The 21,440-nt window shown below is 40.5% G+C and overlaps 1 pseudogene; it reads left to right on the forward strand.

Annotated features, from left to right (window-relative positions):
- Window positions 1–15,618, forward strand: part of LOC138910279 (purine permease 1-like) — a 69,110-nt pseudogene extending 53,492 nt beyond the window's left edge.
- Window positions 15,619–21,440: the final 5,822 nt, after the last annotated feature.

The following is a 21,440-nucleotide window of genomic DNA, read 5'->3' on the forward strand; positions in this document are numbered from 1 at the left end:
AAGGAGCTCCTCCGGAGTCTGTACATACCCCCAGTGATTGCAGCTACCTACTAAGTGCGAGTGCCGAGTGCTGAGTGACTGGGAGGCATGAGTGATTGTAAGGTATGCCAGAGTGGAACGAGTGACTGTGAGGTTTTCCCGAGGGGCTGTATATGAGTGATGTTTTGCCCGAGGGGCTGTTTATGATTTCATCATTTTTACTAACCTTTGCATTGAGCCTTTGTTTGAAAAACTATTGGAAAAAATATCTTTAAATGATTTTTACTGGAACCAGGATTAAACGAGATGATTTGATTCGAACACTGATTTTTAGAGCATGTTGTACTTTACTGAGATTTCATGATATGAACGTTATTTGTTTTATTTCTCGTCACTACTCCTCAGTCTTTATTTATTGTTGTTACTTACTGAGTTGGTGTACTCACGTTACTCTCTACACCTTGTGTGCAGATTCAGGTGTAGCTGGACACGATAGCGGTTATTGAGTATTCTGGTTGCAGATTTTCCTGGAGATAGCAAGGTAGCTGTTTGGCGATCGCAGCCCCTCCTCTTCTCCCTCTTATCTTCCTCTAGTTGTATTTAGCTATTTTCCACGCTGAGTTATCCTTGATATTGTTAGACAGATTGTAGTAGATGCCCGTGACTAGTGACACCCCGATGTCGGGCTTTTCCTTCCGCACTTTTATTTTGATTTGAACTCCTTTACGAAGGTTTTTATGGTATATAACATTGAAATTATCTTTAAAATGAAAATATCGGTTTGTTTTGGAAATGAGTCGGCTTGCCTAGTTCCACGATAGACGCCATCACGACAGGGGTTAGTTTTGGGTCGTGACAGATTGGTATCAGAGCCTAGGTTACATGGGTCTCACGAGTCATGAGTGTCTTTAGTAGAGTCTTGCGGATCAGTACGGAGACGTCTGTACTTATCTTCGAGAGGCTGCAGAACCTTTAGGAAACTCTACATTCTTGAATTCTTGTCGTGCGAATCTGTTGATTCTAGTAACTAAACTTCTGTTGTCTTATTCTCTCCCAGATGGTGAGGAATCGTGCTACTGGTTAAGAGGGCCAGCCACCAGTACCACCAGCCAGAGCCACGAGAGGCCGAGGCCACGGTAGAGGCCGTGGTAGGGGCAGAGGTACAGCCCGTACAACAGCTGGGGCAGTACCTGCAGATCCACCGGTTGTCCCAGATCAGGACCAGGTTCTAGTTATTGATACACCAGCTTAGGCATCCCTGTGCCTATTGTGATTCCAGGCCTTCAGGAGGCCCTAGCTTAGATTCTGACAACGTGTATTGGCCTTGCTCAGGCGGTCTCTATTTCGACGGCTGTACCCACTTCTCAGGCCAGTGGAGGTACTCAGACTCCCGTCGATCACACACCCGAGCAGGTTATTCAGGGACTTCAGACACCGGAGGCACCACCGGCCCAACCGGTTGCTGCTGCTCACGATTATGTGGTTCCTGCTATGCCTGAGGATGATCAACGTAGGTTGGAGAGGTTTGGGAGACTTCAGCCATCACCTTTCAGTGGCACAGAGAGGGAGGATGCTCAGGACTTTTTGGACAGGTGTCAGAGGATACTCCGTACTTCTGGTATTCTGGAGACTTGTGGGGTCTCATTCACTACCTTTCAGTTTTTTGGGGATGCACTCAAATGGTAGGAGACTTACGAGAGGCTTAAGCCTATTGGCGCAACACCCCTTACTTGGTAGCAGTTCTCCGAGGTCTTTTTGGAGAAGTTCATGCCTCGATCTTGCAGAGAGGAGCTGCGCAGACAGTTTGAGCGGCTTTGCCAGGGTGATATGTCTGTGACACAGTATGAGATGTGGTTCTCTGAGTTGGCCCGTCATGCGATCTGGTTAGTTCCCACGGACAGGTAAAGGATCATGAGGTTTATTGATGGTCTCACTTATCAGCTACAGTTGCTCATGACCAGAGAGAGGGTTTTGGGTGCAATTTTTGATGAGGTTGTCGACATTTCTCGGTAGATTGAGATGGTTCGTGGTCAGGAGACGGTTGAGATAGAGGCCAAAAGGCCTCGTGGTCAGGGTGGATTCTGCGGGGCGCCTTTTGGGGGTCTGTTCCAGCACGGTAGAGGTCATCATTTCAGGCAGGCTCAGTCAACTCGGCCATTTTATCGGGGTGCATCATCTGGCCATGGTTCTCACAGTTCTCATCAGGGCCACTCATCACTTAGTGCCCTTCCAGTTCAGAGTTCGTCCCGTGCTCTACCTGTTCAGGGTTCTTCTATGCCAAGTTCTTCTACCAGTCATCCCAGTACCAGGGGTTCCCTTCAGTTTTTGCCGCTAGCACCAGGGAGTTATTTTGAGTGTGGGAAGCTTGGGCATATGTGGAGGCAGTGTTCTCGTCGTAATGGAGGTCTATCTCAGTAGAGGAGTCAGCCTCCGACTTCAGCACCAGTTACCTCGCCACCTGCCCAGTCAGCTCGGGGTGGAGGCCAGTCAGCTAGGGGGTCGCCCTAGAGGGAGAGGCAGATCAGGGGGTGGTCAGGACCATTTCTATGCTCTCCCTGCCATACCAGATGCTATTGATTCAGATGCTGTGATTATAGGTATTGTCTCAGTTTGTCACCGAGATACCTCAGTATTATTTGACCTTGGTTCCACGTATTCATATGTTTTCTCGTATTTCACCCATTTTCTGGATATGCCCCATGAGTCTTTAGTTTCATATGTACATGTATCTACTCCTGTGGGCGATACTATTATTGTGGACCACGTATACCGGTCATGTGTGGTGACTATTAGGGGTCTAGAGACCCAAGTGGACTTTTTTTTCTTAGTATGGTCGACTTTGATATGATATTGGGTATGGATTAGTTATCTCCATGTCATGCTGTTCTAGATTGTCACGCTAAGACGGTGACGTTGCGGCTATGTCGGGAATTTTGAGGGTTGAGTGGAGCGGTTCTGTAGATTATATACCAAGTAGGGTGGTTTCATATTTGAAGGCTCAGCGCATGGTTGAGAAGGGTTGCCTATATTATTTGGCTTTTGTGAGGGATGTTAGTGCAGAGACTCCTGTCATTAATTCTATTCCGGTGGTACGTGATTTTCCGGATGTGTTTCCTGCAGACCTGCCGGGCATGCCGCCTGACAGGGATATTGACTTTGGTATTGATTTGGTGTCGGGCACTCAGCCCATTTCTATTCCACCGTATTGTATAGCACTGAAGGAGTTGAAGGAATTGAAAGAACAACTTCAGGAACTCCTTGATAAGGGGTTTATTCGGCCTAGTGTGTCACCTTGGGGTGCACCGGTTCTATTTGTGAAGAAGAAGGATGGTTCCATGAGAATGTGTATTGATTACAGGTAGTTGAACAAGGTCACAGTCAAGAACAAATATCCTTTGCCTCGTATTGATGATTTATTTGACCAGCTTCAGGGAGAGAGGGTGTTCTCCAAGATTGATTTGAGGTCTGGTTATCACCAGCTAAAGATTCGGGATTCAGATATTCTTAAGACAACTTTCAGGACCCGATATGGCCATTATGAGTTCTTGGTGATGTCTTTTGGGCTGACCAATGCCCCAGCAACATTCATGCATTTGATGAACAGTGTATTCTAGCCCAATTTGGACTCATTCGTTGTTGTATTCATTGATGACATCCTGGTGTACTCTCGTATCCAGGAGGAGCACGCTCAGCATTTAAAGATTGTATTACAAAGATTGAGGGATGAGAAGCTTTATGCAAAGTTCTCCAAATGTGAGTTTTGGCTCAGTTCAGTAGCATTCTTGGGGCACGTGGTGTCCAGTGAGGGTATTCAGGTGGATCCAAAGAAGATAGAGGCGGTGCACAGTTGGCCCAGACCGTCCTGAGCCACGAAGATTAGGAGCTTTCTTAGTTTGGCGGGTTACTACCGTCGCTTTTTGGAGGCATTTTCATTTATTATATCTCCCTTGACCAAATTGACCCAAAAAGATGCTCCATTCAGGTGGTCAGATGAGTGTGAGGAGAGCTTTCAGAGGCTCAAGACTGCTTTGACCACAACTCCAGTATTGGTTCTGCAATCAGCTTCAGGTTCTTACACCGTGTATTATGATGCCTAGAGGATAGACATTGGTTGTGTTTTGATGCAGGAGGGTAGGGTGATTGCCTATGCCTCGTGCCAGTTGAAGACCCATGAGAAGAACTATCTTGTCCATGATCTTGAGTTAGCAGCCATCGTTCACGCCTTGAAGATTAGGCGTCATTATTTGTATGGGATTCATTGTGAGATCTATACTGATCACCATAGTCTGCAGTATCTGTTAAAGCAGAAGGATCTTAATTTGCTTTAGCGGAGATGGTTGGAGCTTCTTAAGGACTATGATATCACTATTTTTTACCATCCGGGGAAGGCCAATGTGGTGGCCGATGCTTTGAGTCGCCGGGCAGAGAGTTTGGGGAGTTTAGCATATTTTTCAGTAGCAGAGAGACCTTTGGCATGGGATGTTCAGGCCTTAGCGGGCCAGCTTGTCAGATTGGATATTTCGGAGCCTAGTCGGGTATTGGCTTGTGTGGTCTCCAGGTCTTCTCTTTATGACCGTATTAGGGAGCGTCAGTATGATGACCCCCACTTGCTCTTTCTTCAGGACAGGGTTGGGAGAGGTGATGCTATGGATGTGACTATTGGTGATGACGGCATGCTAAGAATGCAAGGCCGGATATGTGTGCCTAATGTAGATAGGCTTCGAGAGTTGATTCTTGAGGAGGCCCACAGCTTGCGGTATTCCATCCATCCTGGTACCACGAAGATGTACCAGGATTCGAGGTAGCACTATTGGTGGAGGCGGATGAAGAAGGATATAGTTGGGTTTGTGGCTCGGTGTCTCAATTGTCAGCAGGTTAAGTATGAGCATTAGAGATCGCGTGTCTTGCTTCAGAGATTAGAGATCCTAAAGTGGAAGTGGGAGCGGATCACCATGGACTTTGTAGTTGGGCTCCCACAGACTTCGAGGAAGTTCGATGCTATTTGGGTTATTGTGGATCGGCTGACCAAGTTCGCGCACTTCAATCCAGTTGGTACTACTTACTCATCAGAGCGGTTGGCTGAGATTTACATCCGAGAGATCGTTCGCCTGCATGGTGTCCCAGTTTTCATCATTTTAGATAGGGGCACTCAGTTCACATTGCAGTTTTGGAGGGCCGTGCAGCGAGAGTTGGGTACTCAGGTTGAATTGAGCGCATCATTTCACCCTTAGATGGACGGGCAGTCTGAGCGCACTATTCAGATATTGGAGGATATGATGCGTGCTTGTGTCATTGACTTTGGGGGTTCATGGGATCAGTTTCTGCCACTCGCGGAGTTTGCATATAACAACAGTTATCAGTCGAGTATTCAGATGGCTCCGTACGAAGCTTTATATGGGAGGAGGTGTAGATCTCCGGTTGGATGGTTTGAGTCGGGTGAGGCTAGGCTCTTAGGTACAGACTTGGTCCATGATGTATTATATAAGGTGAAATTGATTCAGGAGCGGCTTCGCACGGCGCAGTCTAGGCAGAAGAGCTACGCGGATAGGAAGTTCCGTGATGTGTCTTTTATGGTTGGGGAGAAGGTTTTGCTAAAGGTATCACCCATGAAGGGTGTTATGAGGTTTGGGAAGAGGGGCAAATTGAGCCCCCGGTTCATTGGGCCTTTTGAGGTGCTTCAGAGAATAGGGGAGGTGGCGTATAAGCTTGCCTTGCCACCCAACTTGTCGAGTGTGCATCCAGTGTTTCATATTTCCATGCTCCAGAAGTATATTGGAGATTCGTCCCATGTTTTGGATTTCAGCACGGTTCAGTTGGAGGGTGATATGACTTATGATGTGGAGCGGGTGGTTATTTTGGATCGGCAGGTTTGAAGGTTGAGGTCAAAGGATATAGCTTCAGTGAAGGTGCAATGGAGAGGTCAGCATGTGGAGGAGGCCACCTGGGAGACCGAGCGGGAGATGCGGAGCAGATATCCACGCCTATTCGAGACTCCAGATATGTTTCTAGACCCGTTCGAGGACGAACGAATATTTAAGAGGGGGAGGATGTAATGACCCGGCCGGTCGTTTTGAGAGTTATAACCCTGTTTTTCCCATTTCTACTTCTTTTTGTGTTATTCTGCTATATTATGTTATATTGGGTTAGTTGGTTCGGGTCCGGAAGAAACTCGGAGTGAAATGAGACACTTAGTCTCATAATTGAAAAATTTAAGTTAGAAAAGTGGACCGAATATGGACCAATGTGTAAACGATCTTGGATTTGAATTTTGATGATTCCAATAGCTCCGTATGATGATTTTGGGCTTAGGAGCGTGTCCAGAATATATTTTGGAAGTCCGTAGAGGAATTAGACTTAGAATGCCGAGAGTTTAATTTTTGAGAAGTTTGACCGGGGGTTGACTTTTTGATATCGGGGTCGGAATCCAATTCTGAAAATCAGAATACCTCTGTTACGTCATTTATGATTTGTGTGCAAAATTTGAGGTCAATCGGACATGATTTGATAGGTTCCGGATTCGTTTGTAGAAATTTGAAATTTCAAAGTTCATTAGGCTTGAATTGGGGTGTAATTCATGGTTTTAGCGTTGTTTGAGGTGATTTGAGGGTTCGCCTAAGTCCGTATGATGTTTTAGGACTTATTGGTATATTTGATTGAGGTCCCGAGGGGGTCAGGTGAGTTTCGGATGGTTAACGGGTTGGATTTTGGACTTGAACTCTGCTGGAATTTTTCTGATGCACCATCTGGTTTCCTTCATCGCGTTCGCGAGTGGAGCCTCGCGTTCGCAAAGAGGAACTGAGAGGCTGGCAATATTTGCTCTTCGCATTCGCGAAGAGAATCTCACGTTCGCAAAGGGTGGACTGGGTGTGCATTGTGAACGCGAGAGGTGTTACGCGTTCGCGAAGAAGAGGGAAGCAGCCAAAGACCCCAGGCAATTGGTCTACGCGTTCACGTAGGGGGTGTCGCGTTCGCGTAGTGAGGGGGAACGAAGCATTGCGTTCGCGATGGGTTGAACGCGTTCGCGTAGAAGGCATTGAGGCAGAGGCATTTGGTGCTTCGCGAACGCGAGGGTGATGTCGCATTCGCGAAGGAGGAATTTGGACGGGAGCTATTTTGTGCTTCGCGAACGCGAGGCACTGACCGCGTTCGCGAAGAAGGAAAGCCTGGGCAGTGAGTTTAAGTTCTGAAATCAGTTTTTGATGATTTGGAGCTCGGATCTGAGGCGAATTTGGGTGATTTTCAGAGGAAACAACGGGGTAAGAGTTCTTAACTCAATATTCGTTAAATTACCCGAATCCATGGTTGTTTTTATCATTTAATTGGTGAATTGAGTTGGGAAAATTTAAAAACCCTCTTGGTTTAAATTAAAGATTTGAGGGTCGAGTTAGGGTCGGATTTTGGTAAAATTGGTATGGTTAGACTCGTGATTGAATGGGTTTTCGGATTTTGTAACTTTTGTCGAGTTCCGATATGTGGGTCCCACGGGGAATTTTTGAGCTAATTTTTGGATTTTTATGGAAAATCATTATTATCTTGTGGAATTAATTCCTATGAATTTTATTGACTGAAACGAATTATTTATGACCAGATTCGAGGCGTTTGGAGACAAATTCACGAGGAAAGGACATTGCAGAATAAGAATTTCGCGGCTTGAATTAAGTAACAATTATGAAACCCCGGATTTCGTATTATTCTACTATTTTGAAGTGACGCACATGCTAGGTGACGGGCGTGTGGGCGTGCACTGTTGGGGATTGTGACTTGGTCCGTCCCGTAGCAACTATAAAGTTGCAAATTTTATGAAAATTATATTATACTTATATGTTTTAGAACGAATTTATGTAAATTGGGCTGAATGCCATGTTTGGGCCTTGCGCCAGTGCTGTTTGGACTCTTAGGGCCTTTTTCTTACTATTCTTTCATTGTTTTCGATTGCAAATCTATACCCAGTCATATTTATACTTGTTTACCGCATAACTCAGTTTTTGTGACTCTATTTTGATGCATATAAATGTTTTTGGGCCGAATGCCCTGTTTTACTGAAATGCCCGAGTGGCTTGAGAGGTTTATGACTGAGTGAGGCCGATGGCCTGATTTGTGAGGATATTTATGGGATCGGGCTCCATGCCGCAACATGTTGATATTGGTCGAGGGCCTGATTGTGAGGATGAGTGTGGATCGGGGCTTCCCGCCTACAACATACTTTATTATTATAGCACGTGAGTTGTCCGTGCAGATTATAGCGCTTGGGCGGAAGGAGTCCCTCCGGAGTCTGTACACACCCCTATTAAGCGCAGGTACCTACTGAGTGTGAGTGACAAGCGGCGAGTGCTGAGTGACTGGGAGGCATGAGTGATTGTAAGGTATGCCCGAGTGGAATGAGTGACTGTGAGGTTTGCCCGAGGGGCTGTATATGAGTGATGTTTTATCCGAGGGGCTGTTTATGATTTCATCATTTTTGCTAACCTTTGCATTGAGCCTTTGTTTGAAAAAATATCTTTAAATGATTTTTACTGGAACTGGGTTTAAACGAGTGTGAGCACCTAATTTTTTCCCTAATGCAAATCACTCCTAAAAATATTCCAAAATAGTTTAGAGTTATTCATGCATATTTAGAGTGTTTTAAACCATAAAAAATCATAAGAAAATGTTTAATTTTTCGTCTCATATCATATTAGACCTTAATTGCATTTAGAATTTAATTACATGCATTATCAAAAGAAAATCACAAAAACAAATATACAAATCATTTTTACATTTTTAGTTTTAGTTTTAATTTAGTGATTTTCTTTCATTAGTGTTAAGTTAATTAATTAGTAAATTAGGTTTAATTTTGAAAGTTGACTTCAAGTTAGGATTTTAATTTCAAAGAAAAGAAACAAACAAAGGAAAACAAAAGAGGTTACTTTTGAATCTAATTCGGACTGGGCCAATTTTCTTGGCCCAATTGCTTTATTACCCTCCCAAACCCATCCAAGCCCACACCTGCCAGGCCTAACCGTTCCCCCTCCCCTTTAATAAAAATCCCTATACCCATTCTCAACACACAGACAAGAGCAACCACCCCCACCTCTCGGATTCTCACGCAATAGGGAGGGACCTCACTCTCATCTGGATATACACATAATTCTCACCTCTCTCTTGGATTCATGGATACACACACATAGATACACATAGAAAACTGGGATTTCGAACAAGATTTGGGGAGTAGTTTATTGCTGAATTTTCAAAGTTCTATTTCCTCTTCCTTGGATCTATAAAAGGTTGTTTGAATCTCGCATTTTATGGCTGTTTGTTACTGTTTCTGTACCGGAAAATGTACATGTTGCTCTGTTTAGCTAAGAGATCTGGAAAAAATTGAAAAATTCATGAGTAGCTGAGAAAGGTTTCTGCAATTCAAAATTTCTAGCTAAAGTCTGAGCTTCATATCACTTTCTATCTTCTGCATTTACATTCACTTTCGTCTTAAGGGTACTGTTCGATTTCAACTTTGTAATTCAGCTTGGTTAAATAAAGTTCACGATGTTGTTGAGTTTTGCTTGTTCAAATTTGAATAAGTCGCATGCCAATTCTATACTTCCATAGATTATTTGGATGATGATATTCTAGGTTATTCATATGAATTGAAAGTGTAAATATCTGTTTGATTCGGGGTTCATAATGGATTAGTATATGTACACTAAAGTAACTTAAAATATCTTAATGATAGTTTTCCTTTTACTGTTTTTCTCTTGATGAATGTTTGGTAATCACCTGATAGCTAGTCTAATGATGATCAAAATAAGGGTTCCAGAGGTCAATAATTGCAGATCTGGCCACAGGTTGGTCTGATTTACAGTTTAAGACCTGAGTGAAGTTTTACCTCTGTTGGACAGTGTTGTTGGGTTTGTAGCAATTAGACATCAGTTAGAATTGAGATCATAGTGAATGTTATCCAAAGCTGTATTCTTTAGTGGAATATGAATGTTGTAATTTTAGCAAGGTAATCTATGATCGACAGTATAGTTGTTTGGATGGCTATTCGTGCAAATTATGAATGCTTAAACTGATAGAAGCTCATCGCTCTATCATTTACTTTTATTTGTTGAGTTATAACATTGCCGTCCAGTTATTCAACAATATAGTCGGTTTTGTAAAAATATAAAAATATTTCATAAAGCATTTGAACAAACTAAGTTAAGATAGTGGCTTTCCAAATTTGCAATCCTCAAGTGTAAACTTATTAGCCAACACTTTATCCCAATAATGTTCTTATCAATTGGCTTTGGATCCATCTCAGACGTTATATACTTTATCCATACTTCTTCTTCATAACCAATGACTTTACAAGACTAAGGAATATGAACAATTCTTGAACATCGTTGTTTGCTTTAGGCGCGTTTAATAAATCATTGTGGCCATGGGTACGGTTTCCGTGGCATGGTCACGATACATAACCCCAATTCGAGTGTGCGTTTCACGTGACTCGGCCTCAACTTCAAACAATAATAATAAAAATAAACATGTTGTAAGCCGCGGGTGCGTTTCACGTGACGCGATTCACAATGTGTACAAAAATAATAGGTGCGCGACATCGCGACTTATTTAAATAAATTTCATAAATATTAAAAGCGGTATAAAAGCGGTAATGCACAAAAGGTTCTAAAACATGTAATAATTCAGATAATTAGGCCAATTATTAATAGTTGAGCGACCGTGCTAAAATCACGGAACTCGGAAATACCTAACACCTTCTCCCGGGTTAACCGAATTTCTTACCTGGTCTTCTGTGTTCGCAGACCATAAATAAGAGTCAATTTCCTCAATTTGGGATTTAAAATACATCGGTGACTTGGGACACCATAAATTATCCCAAGTGACGACTCTGATCAAATAAATAATTCCATTTCGAATATTGTCACCTTAATTGGAAAAACTCCCTATCCCCTAACCTTGCGGGAAAAATGAGGTGTGACAACGAGAAGATTTGATTCAAACACTGATTTTTAGAGCATGTTGTACTTTACTGAGATTTCATGATATGAACGTTATATGCTTTATTGCTCGTCACTACTGCTCAGTCTTTATTTATTATTGTTACTTACTGAGTTGGTGTACTCACGTTACTCCCTGCACCTTGTGTGCAGATTCAGGTGTAGCTGGACACGGTAGCGGTTATTGAGTATTCTAGTTGCAGATTTTCTTGGAGATAGCAAGGTAGCTGTTTGGCGATCACAGCCCCTGCTCTTCTTCCTCTTATCTTCCTCTAGTTGTATTTAGCTATTTTTCAGGCTGAGTTAGCCTTGATATTGTTAGACAGATTATAGTAGATGCTCATGACTAGTGACACCCCGATGTCGGGCTTTTCCTTCCACACTTTTATTTTGATTTGAACTCCTTTACGAAGGTTTTTATGGTATATAACATTGAAATTATCTTTAAAATAAAAATATCGGTTTATTTTGAAAATGAGTCGGCTTGCCTAGTTCCACGATAGGCGCCATCACAACAGGGGTTAGTTTTGGGTCGTGACATCTTATGTCCAAACGCCCACTTAGATATTTGCAGTAAGAAAAAGTTTTTAAAAGAGTAGACAATAAATTATTTTATTTGGATCATTGTTATCCATCGTTTTATAATATATTGTATTGTACTGTATTGTATTATTTTATGGATACAACATTTGAATAGATTGTAGCGTTTGCTGTTGTTAAATAATATTTTTGTTGTTTGGTTTGATTGTATCGTACAATACTGTAACTGATAAGTTCACTAAAATACCCACAATTATTTTAAATAAAATTTATCAAAAATTACACATAAAAATAATTTAAGAAAACCTTTTTCTACTAATTTATCATTAATTATATTGGTTGGAAATAAGAGCAAAAACCTAGAAAAAAAAGGTTAACTAATATTAGCAATAGAAAAAAATAAAATTAAAATGATGAAAAGAGACAAAGAATCAAACGGTGACTTGAATAATAAAAAGAATGGGACAAACCAACTCTAGAAAAGATGAAAGAAGACAAAGTATGTCAATAAGTTGGGGATTTGGAGTTAAAATAAAAAAAATTAAATAATAAAATAGAATTATGGAGTAATAAGTAAGGGCATAATTAAAAAAGAAAATAGGAAACAATCCCACAACACCAAATTGGTTGTTTCATAAAATAGGGCTTTTGGTTGTTCCGGAACAATGGATTTAACAATACGATACAATCAATTTTAAATAAACAATCAAAACAAACATTATTTTGGGATAACAATACAATACGATACAATGGGTAACAACCATCCAAACAAACTGTTAGTGTATACTTTCTTGTTAAACTTTATAAGTGAACAAATTCTTTTGGTTTGTTCTTTTCTATATCTCCTTCATAGTCCCTCCCATGCTTCCTTTTCTTTCATTGATCAATTTTATCACATGCCTAAAGTTAATTTATTCAACTTGGATAGGAAGAACCAATAAACAAAACATATTAACGACTGATTTTGACAGGCGATTCCAAGGGCGGCAAGTCAATATCAGATTGGAGAAGCTAAGTATTATATGGTACTAGTAAGGTGTGCCATCCTTTGGCAACTCGCATTTTTGGGGTTAGTGTAACGACCTGACCGGCCGTTTTGAGTATTACAGTCATGCTCCCCCATTTACTATTCAATTTTTGCTTTACAGTTGTTATATGACTTGTCGGGGTAATTGGTTCGGGTCCGGTGATGTTTTGGAATGAATGGGAACACTTAGTTTCAAAGTTTAAAACTTAAGTTGAAAAGGTTGGTTGGATGTCGACCTATGGGTAAACGGCCCCGAAATAAAGTTTTGATGATTCCAATAGCTCCAAATGGTGATTTTGGACTTAAGAGCATGCTCGAAAAATTATTTGGAAGCCCGTAGCTAAATTAGGCTTGAAATGGCTAAAATAGAAATTTATGTTTGGAAGTTTGACCGGGAAGTTGACTTTTTGATATCAGGTTCGGAATCCGATTCTGGAAATTGGAATAGGTCTGTTATGTCATTTTTGACTTGTGTGCAAAATTTGAGGTCAATCAGACTTGATTTGATAGGTTTCAGCATCGAATATAGAAGTTAGAATTTCTTAGTGTCATTAAGCTTGAATTGGGATATGATTCGTGGTTTTAGTGTTGTTTGATGTAATTTGAGGATTCAACTAAGTTCGTATGATGTTTTAGGACTTGCTGGTGTATTTGGTTGAGGTCACGGGGACCTCGGGGTGAGTTTTGGATGGTTAACAGACTAAATTTTGGACTTGGAAGAAATCTGGAAATTTTTGCTTTCTGATGCAATCGCACCTGCGGAATTTGGCTCGTAGGTGAGAGCTCGCAGAAGCAAGCCTGGCATCGCAGAAGCAGACAAAATCTCGCAGAAGCGAGTCCGCAGAAGCGTCACCAAGGTCGCAGATACAGAGGCAAGGGAGGCTGGGCAAAATCGCAGAAGCGAGTCCGCAGAAGCGGATTTCTTGTCCGTAGAAGCAGTTGGTTTCTCGCACCTGCGAGACCGCAAAATCGGCTAAGTGAGTCATAGGTGCGGAACCCCTGGACAGTATACATTTCGAAGGGGTTCCGAGTTTTGCCATTTTTGGACCTTCAAGCACAGTGTTTTGGGCGCTTTTCAAAGAGAATTCACGGAAAACTTGAGGTAAGTCACTTGTGATCATTTCCACTTCATAATATTGAATTATCATCGAATAATCCGACTAGATTACGTGTTTTACAGGTGTAAATCGGGAATTTGGACCTAGGGATTTGGAAATAAGATTTGATGATTTGGAGGTCGAGTTGATGTCGGAATTTGATAAAATTTATATGGTTAGACTCGTGGTTGAACGTGTTTTCATATTTTGTAACCTTTGTCGGGTTCCGAGACGTGGGCCCCATGGATGATTTTTGAGTTAAATTTCGGATTTTATTGGAAAATTATTATTTTCATATAGAATTAATTTCAATGATTTGTATTGACTGAAAGGAATTAATTGTGACTCGATTCGAGGCGTTCAGAGGCCAATTCGCGAGGCAAATGCATAGAGAAATAAAGAATTACACTGTTTGAGGTAAGTAACACTTCTAAACTTGGTTTTGAGGGTATGAATCTCCGAATTTGGTGTTATATAAATTGTTTGGAGGTGAACACGCGATAGGTGACGAGTGTGTGGACCTGTACCATAGAAATTATGACTTGAATAAATTTTGTGAAGTTATAAAATTAAAGAATCATGTTATTATTCGCATATTCTCCACGTGTTAGGAAATTGAGCTGCGACTCGTATTAAAGATCATGATTTGGCTATGTGCTGATATTTTAGGACCCACAAGGTCGTGTTGCTGTTGAATTTAATTATTTTAAAATATATATTTCATACTCAGTCATGTTCATCCATTGTGAGGATATTTATGGGATCAGGGCTGCCTGCCTGCAGCAGGCCTTATAGGCTTTATCATTATATGGATCGAGGCTGCCCGCCTGTAGCATGCCATATCGGCTTTATATCACGCTTGGGCTGAAGGAGCCCCTCCTGAGTCTACACCCCCCACAATGAGCATAGATGATTTATATTCGGGATGGACTTCCCAAGGCATGGACTTGCCTTACTTATTTATATTTGTGATAAATTTTTCTGGACATGGATTTTGTCTGAATCATTATAATTTAGGGGATAAATTACCCCTGTGGTGGATTGGTCTTATACGGTACTAGTGGTTGACTGTCAGTTGATGTATATATATATATGGGATAGATCTTCCCTGGGCTGGATTGACCATATATATCACTGGGTGACCGAGTAATTTGTGATCGTGAGTACACGAGGTTTTTCCACTGAGATGTCATATTCCTCATATTATTCAGAATTGGTCTATTTTACTTGTACTAAGTTTAACTGTTGAACTTGAAAGCATGCCTACATTTTTGTATCGTTATTGCTATACTGGACTGTACCTGCTGAGCTCATCACTACTTTTAGCCCAAAGGTTAGTCTTATTACTTATTGAGTTGGTTGTACTCATACTACACTCTGCACCTCGTGTGCAGATCCAGGTGCTTCCGGATAGGGCGACTGTTAGATCTCAGAGTGTTATCAGTTGGAGACCATCAAGGTAGCTGCTTGGCGTCCGTTGACCTTGACTCTTTTTCTTTCAGTTATTGTACTGTTCTATATTTTCAAACAATGTTTTTATCAGTTAGACTTTGTTATCATTTAGATGCTCATGTTCTCAGTGACACCGGATTTTGGGAGTGTTTTGTATCTGTAATTGTGAGGTTTTTTTATTGAATTCAAATATTATGTTTTCAAGCTTAAAAGATATTGGGTTTTATTGAGGTTGTCGGCTTGCCTAGTATTGAGATAGGCGCCATCACGACATGCAGATTTTGGCTCGTGACAATTAGTTGGAGTAATTTTCTACTCTTCATCTTTGCTCTCTGGAATTATAGGCACATTTTCACTTCCTGTCACTGAAGTCTTAACTGTAATTTTACTCGGTGAAAAGTTTCAAGCTGAAAAAGGAGTTTCTCTTTTTCTAGCTCTATGCGGATTTGTTTTCTACTTTTATGGTGAAAATGAAGAAAGCAAGAAGGAGAAGCGATATAATTTCATCGATGATCGCTCAACTTTTACTTTATTGCTTCAAAGTTATTGAGCTATTTTTTGTAATGAAACATTCCTTCAATTTTATCTAAGTATTGCAAAAGTCACTCAAATTCATCACTTGGAGGAAAAATGAGACACGGTGACGCTAGACATAATTAAGATTGAAGTGGAAGTGAATATGTAAATCCTTTGGTTAAGTTTTCACCAAGTTTGTAGATAGATTATATATAACAAATAATGTACAGCAATGAGGGAACTGAAACCCGATATTACAGGATATCAAAATTAGACTAACTAACCTATTTAGAAGGAATTTAAATTTATAATGTAATCTGAATCCTTATCTAATATATTAAAAAGATACGTATCTAATCTTTAATATATCCATGAGATACGCTGGTCATCTAACACCCCAGACAAGCTCATGATGGGTTTAGAGACATTGAGCTTGGACTGTAACTGAGCAAATCGAGAGGAGCTTAGAGACTTGGTAAATACATTAGCGGTTTGATCTATTGAAGGAACATGTCGAACAGAAAGTTGGCCACAATCAATCTTTTTTCGGACAAAATGGTAGTCAATTATAATATGTTTCGACAATTGATGAAAAACAAGTTTGGTTGTGAGATAAATAGCACTGATATTGTCACAAAAAAATATAGGGGCACGAGGGAATGATGAGAGCGACTATCATATTATAGCAAAACCATGATGAGAACGACGATCATCAGGATTAACAGCCTATCCTGCATAACAATAAATATGCATAGAGGAAAAAGTGGATGGTGTGATGGAGAGGCCATGTGTAAGGATACCATTCAGATAGCAAAGAATTCTTTTCACTGTGTTCCAATGATCCAATGTAGGATTGTGAATACATTGACATACACGACTCGGTGAAAAGGATATTTCTGGTCGAGTGATAGTCACATATTGAAGAACTCCAACATTGCTCCTATATACGAAAGGATCAGCAAAGGTTTTACTATGTTTAGTTAATTGGATAGTTTTGTCCGCTGGAGAAGGAGAAAGTTTGCAGTCGGTCATCTTGGTTGGAGTGAGCAGTTCACGAATGTAATTAGCTAGATAAAGGTATATCCCAGAGCTTACACGGTTAACTTCAATGCCTAAGAAAAAAAAAAAGAGATTCACCATATCTTTAAGGGAGAATTGAAGGTCGAGTGCTTTGGTAAATGAGGATTAATATTAGGGGTCACTATCCATTATTATAATATCACCAACATAAATCAAGAGGTAAGTAGTAGAAGAGATAGTATGATGAACAAAGAGAAATGAATCTGAGTAACAAAATGTATATCCATGTGAGATGAGAAATGTTTTGAGCTTGAGAAACCAAGCGCGAGGGGCTTGTTTGACATATGAAGTTTTAGACAAATGACATACAAAATGTGGCCAGGATTTATCAATAAAAACCAGCGGTTGAGTCATATAAACAACCTCCGAAAGATAAAAAAAAATTAGAAATGCATTATTGACATCCAATTGCTTAAGAACCCACCCTTTAGATATGGTATGAGAAAGGGCAAGCTGAATGGTAGAAGGTTTCACAACAGGGCTAAAGGAATCATGGAAGTCAATACCTTATTTTTGATGAAAGCCTTTTGCAACTAGGGGAGCTTTGTACCTTTCAATGGAACCATCGGCTCGATGCTTAATACGATACACCTATATACAATCCATCACAATTGGAGGGACAAGTAGTGAGTATCCAGGTGCGGTTACGGAGCAGTGCTTGATATTCAGTATCTATGTGCTTGATATTCAGTATCTATGGCACGAAGCCACTCAGGGGAGGAAGCAACTTGCTTGTAGGTTTTTGGCTCATTCAGGAGGGAAGATGAGGCTGGAATAGGGTGACAAGATACAACAAGTACTTTAGGCTTAAGGGAATTTGTTTGAGCTCGCATAGTCATATAATGAATAGAAGAGGTTGCTGGCCAAAAATACGTGGGAGGAGGGTTTGGTAGAGGAATATGAGTCGAGATAGCAGTAGAGGTGTTTGAGGTGTTTGGCATGGGAGAAGCTATGGGAAAGCTACTGGTGGAAAAGTTGTGGGCAATGCTTCAGTAGGTAGTGGGAGAGGATAGGGAGGGTGTGGAGGTAGGATCTGAGATGATGAGTTGACATTTGAGCCAATGGAATTTGAGATGGACTGTAAAATTATTAAGGATGGTGGCTGTGAATCTTCATTGGAACGTGAAGTGGAGGTGTTGTAGTGAGGATAAGGAATTTTATCTTAGTCAGATATCACATGGCAAGTAATGTATGTCCGACAATCAAGTTTATGATTATTATAAGGACGAAGAAAAGGATATCACATACAACCAAATTTTCAGAGAAGGATGTAGTCTGGCGAATGGTGGTATAAAGCTTAGTAGGGAGACTTGAAAGACAGTATGGGAGTGAATTTTCGGTTATTTAAGTATGTAGCAGCGGCAAAATCATGTCCCAAATATTGGAAAGGAAGACATGAATGAGCAAGTAGAGTGGGCCCTTTTTCAGCAATTGTACGGTTGCATCTTTCAGGAGCCCCATTTGTTTCATGTGTGTGAGGACAAGAGAGACGAAGTTTAATGCTAATAGATTAAGTGTAGGAAAACACATTGAGATACTCCCACCACAATCAATTTGTAATTATTTTATATTTTCTTACCAAATTGAGTTTCAACCATTTTATGAAAGTATTTGAAGACATCAAGTATTTGAGATTTAGTCGCTAAGAAAATATCCAAACGGATTTCGTGGTGTCATCAAGAAATTGAATAAAACACTTAGTTATATTAATTAAGAGATGTGGAGAAGGTCCTCACACATTAGAATACACCAAATCAAAGGGATATGAACTACGACATGCAGAAGAAGATAAAGGGAGCCTATGACTCTTTCCTAATTGACATGATCCACAAACACTTAACACTTCATTTGACGACAATGGAAGACCAAAAGTAGATACTAAACGACATAAAATTTGCTCGTGAGGATGCCCAAGATGTTCCTGCCAAACTTGGAGCGATGCACGAGAACAAACAAAAATGCAAGGAGCCATGGATGAGGAGGACTTGGAAGAGACAACATGAACCTCGCCAATCAGACGGTATAAGTCATGATCAATTGTCCCTCGAAGCAATATTATTTCTTGAGGATCCTTCACAAGACAACAAAGGGATGAAATTTCATACTAACATTATTATCTATAATAATTTGAGAGACACTAAATAAATTTTTGTTGATAGAAGGAACACAGAGTAATAGAATTTAAGGGTCCACCAAACTATATAGAGAACCAGGTTCACTATTAGTTCCCACAGAACACACGCACACTGCAGTAGGTAAATGACACAAAGAAGTTTTATGTGAAAAACTCCCAGCTCACGAGATTAAAAACCACGACCTACCCTTGTAGGATTTCAACCTCACTACTGAGAAAACTTTAAATTACAATCTATTGTAATCTAGGAATTAACTTATTAATCCCTCACTAAATTTTAACAACTCTATTATAAGCCACTTTGTAATAACTCTATTACAAAGACTTACAACTCGACTAACTCTAGCCAAGACACAAACACAAGGGTTTATGATTTACAAAGGTTTCCTACACAATACTTCTAACTAAGCTGAGTAGGAATTACAAGTAAAGAACTTTAATAAAGGTTCAACATAACTAAGGACATATAATAACTCAATACAGGGAACTGGTCTGTTGTTATGTTGTTCTTTGTTCTTGATGCTCTTGAGAATCGCTTGCCAGATTGGTTGGTCACTTGAGAGAGTGCTTGATGGACTCTTCAAAAGTTCAAGTGATGTTTTGTCTTTGGTTACAACCTATTGTAATCTAGGAATTAACCTCTTAATCCCTCACTAACTTGTAACAACTCTATTATAAGCCACTTTGTAATAACTCTATTACAAAGACTTACAACTCGACTAACTCTAGCCAAGACACAAACATAAGGGTTTATGATTTACAAAAGTTTTCTACACAATGCTTATAACTAATCTAAGTAGGAATTACAAGTAAAGAACTTTAACAAAGGTGCAATACAACTAAGGACATATAATAACTCAATACAGGGAACTGGTCCGTTGTTATGTTGTTCTTTGTTCTTGATGCTCTTGAGAATCGTTTGCCAGATTGGGTCACTTGAGAGAGTGCTTGATGGATTCTTCAAAAGTTCAAGTGATGTTTTATTTTTGGTTTAATGTTAATATAACATTGGTGACATAACTTGAATGATGCAAGCATGGATGGTACAGGATCATTCCCAATGAAGTTGACTGCTGCACTGTTTCGCACTGTTGCATGTGCAGGAAGTAACTTTACAGTTGTTGGAGAGTTGACTAGTATGATCACCAGGGGAACTGATGTCCATTTGTTCCCCGTGTTGATTCTTTGACTCCTGAAGTGTTGATTTACAATTCTAGCTTAAGTCTTGTTGTTTTTACATACTTGAGGATGTGTATCATGTTCCTTATCTGGTTCTTGTCATTAAGTTTGTTAGATCATCAAAACATAACAAGGTACATATAACCTATCAATTTCTCCCTTTTTGATGATGACAAACTTATAATTGGAGTTCCCCCTAAGAACCAGAATGACATACACATAACCTGTATTCCCCTTGAATCTGTTCCCCCTCAATTATTTTCCCCATTTTGGCATCATAAAAAGATCAGTAGCAAGCAATAAGCATAAAGAAGTCTAGCTTGGTTAACTCATGCCACAAGTGTGCACACAATCATGACTAAAAATAGAGCAAATGAGCAAGGCATATATAGCAAAATGAGGAAGCTTTCATTAATATTTGGATATTAAGCAGGGAGCAGTTCCATTGTTGCCAACACATCCACAAAATAAAAACAGAAAAAATAGAAGCACCAGTTATAAACATCATCAGAACTAAAACAAAAGACAGACACTAAGATTTAACACTGGAAATGGAATACTTTATAGGGAGCACTGGAGGGGGAAGGCTTAGATGAATAGGAAAGGGCTTTAAGAAGGATGTCCATGCGAGCATTAGCTGACATCTGCTTATTGAGCAGTTTCTCCTTCAGGTCCTCAACCTATTTCTTGAGATCGGCATTCTCCTTAGTCAGACGGGCAACCTATGTGCTTTGAGAGCTACTAGAACCAGGTGCCTCCTGAAGCTGACTTAGCTGACCCTCAAGAATGGCATTCCTTGCCTTCAGCTTCCTGATCTCATCAGTGGCACTGTTTTGGGCGTTGATCAACTGGGAGATAGTAGAAGTGCTACCAACCCCTCCAACTTTATCAATGCACTCACACTCCTCTAGAGTGGTCTTGGAGACGGTTTGCTTATGAGTACCCACCTTAGTTTTTCCCAAAGGGACTTTGAAGAACTCAAACACCTTGGTTAGAAGCAACCCATAAGGCAGCCCATGATTACCATCCTTAAACTCTGCCACCTTCTGCATGTGTTCTATCATAATGCCAGGCAGGTTGATGGTGGTGTAGCCATCTAGTGGTTCCATGAGAACTAGGTCTGCTCGAGATGTAATTGACCTTCTCTCAACACGAGGGAGCAAAACCTTGTTCACCATCTCAAATAGCAATTGGTACACTGGAAGGAGGGACTTCTTGTGTACCCGTTTCCCCTGCTGAACTGCCTTATCCTTCATAGATCTCCACCAATTGTCGCATGCCAGCCATATCCAGAATATCAGGGGCAAATGTACATCCCCACAACACCTTTTGATTTTTCAAATTTTCCTTGCTAGCATCCTGGGTATCATCAATCTTGGTCTTTTTGGAGGAACCATGTTCCTCACTAGAATCACCCTTCCTTTTTACTGATTTGCGAGCACTCTTTCCTTTCTCAGCAGATT

Source organism: Nicotiana tomentosiformis, chromosome 4, assembly GCF_000390325.3.
Source record: "Nicotiana tomentosiformis chromosome 4, ASM39032v3, whole genome shotgun sequence".
Taxonomy (NCBI): domain Eukaryota; kingdom Viridiplantae; phylum Streptophyta; class Magnoliopsida; order Solanales; family Solanaceae; genus Nicotiana; species Nicotiana tomentosiformis.